Source organism: Otolemur garnettii, unplaced genomic scaffold, assembly GCF_000181295.1.
Source record: "Otolemur garnettii isolate 467f Iridium unplaced genomic scaffold, OtoGar3 scaffold00110, whole genome shotgun sequence".
Taxonomy (NCBI): Eukaryota; Metazoa; Chordata; class Mammalia; order Primates; family Galagidae; genus Otolemur; species Otolemur garnettii.
Window position 1 is genome coordinate 1,447,131 of NW_003852505.1, and position 1,895 is coordinate 1,449,025.

At 46.8% G+C, this 1,895-nt stretch overlaps 1 pseudogene; it reads right to left on the reverse strand.

Moving 5' to 3' along the window:
- Nucleotides 1-1,021: 1,021 nt before the first annotated feature.
- The window catches only part of LOC100955361, a 1,666-nt pseudogene continuing 792 nt past the window's right edge, over nt 1,022-1,895 (reverse strand).

Consider the following 1,895-nt stretch of genomic DNA (forward strand, 5'->3'; position numbering starts at 1 on the left):
GTACCATGGTGCCTGGTTACTAGAGCCATACTCAGCTTTCTAAGACATAATAATGGCCAGCCTAGGGTTTTGTACCCTGAAAAACTAAGTTTTCTTATATGAGGAATAAATGAAGACTTTATCAGATAAGCAGTCACTGACAGAATTTGTGAAGAACAAACCTGCCATGCAGGAAGTGCTCAGAATTGAATTATATACTGATCGGTACAATAGACACACATCAGGGAAAACTATCCAAAAGCTAAAGTTCAGAGCCCAGTTACTACAATGGATCAAGAGGTAAAACAAAGTAATAAGGGTCTACCCAACAGGATACACAGAAATCTACCACATATATCAATTCTTTTAATAATTGTGAATGGCTTGAACTCCTCACTGCAGAGACATAGGCTGCTGACTGGATAAAAACGGTAAAAGCCAAGCATCTCCTATCTCCAGGAAATACATCTGACCCACAAGGATTCACTTAGACTTAAAATGAAAGGATGGAAAAGAACATTCCATGCAAATGAGAACCAAAAGAAAGCTGATGTAGCCATTCTCATATCAGATAACATAGGCTTCAAATCAACAAAAACACAGGAAGGCAAAGATGGTCATTACACAATAGTGAAGGGAACAACTCAACAGGAAGATTTAACCATCCTAAATATTTATATACCTAACACAAGAGTGCCAAGATTCATAAAACAAATTCTACTGAATTTAAACAAAATGATAAATAACAGCACTATAATTGCCAGGGACTTCAATACCCCCCTGACAGAACAGAACAAATACTCCAAACAGAAAATAAGAAAATAAATAATGAACTTAAACAGAACTCTAGAAGAAATGGGCCTAACAGACATTTATAGAACATTCTAACCCCAAAACTACTAAATATAAGTTCTTCACATCAGCTCATGGAACCTTCTCTAACACTGATCACATCTTAGGCCATGAGATGTGTTTTGGCAATTTTTTTTTTTGGTTGGCAATGCAGCTGAGGCTTTATTTTGGAAAAAGCAATTAAATTGGTTTTTAGTTGGGGGTGTAAATGGGAGTAACCCAGGTGGTAAACTCCCCAGAAAGATGGGCTGAAGGATGGGGCTGAGCCTCAGGTGGGTCTCCTGTTCCATGTGCTCCCTGGCACAGCTGCCTCCCCCACAGGCTCTGTGGCAGCCATGTGAGAGGGTGGACTGGAGGGGCCGCAGTGCAGCTCACTTGGGCAGGACATCAGAGGACTCAGACACCAGCTTCCCGTCTTGGGTCTCAATCTTCTTCACAACCACAGCCCTGGAGCTGGTGCGGCTGAAGGAGCTGGAGCCCCCACCAGAGCCAAAGCCAGTCTGGAAGGAGCTCAGACCATAGCTGAGGCCAGGGCTTGTGAGGCCCCCGTAGGCCGAGCTCAGGCCACCTGAGTAGCCACTGGTGGTCTTCATGTGGATACTCATGTTCTGCATCCCCGACTCCAGCCGGCTCTCCTCACCCTCCAGCAGCTTGCAGTTAGGTGGCAATCTCCACATCCAGGGCCAGCTTGACATTCATCAGATTCTGGTATTCACACAGCTGCTGAGCCATGTCCTGCTTGGCCTGAAGCAGGGCAGCCTCCAGCTGGGCCAGCTTGGCGTTGACATCCTTAAAGCCAGCTCCCCATGCTGTCAGCATCCGCAATGGAGGCCTCCAGGGCAGCCCTCTGGCCTTTGAGAGCTTCGATCTCATTCTGGAGCCGGCTGATGTTCCAGTTCACGTCGGAGATCTCCGTCTTTGTGCATCACAGGTCATCCCCGTGCTTCCAGCCTGCACCTGCAGTTCTTTGTACTTGGTCTGGTACATGCTCTCAGCCTCAGCCCGGCTGCGGTTGGCGATCTCCTCGTACTGGGCGCGGACCTCAGCAATGATGCTGTCCATGT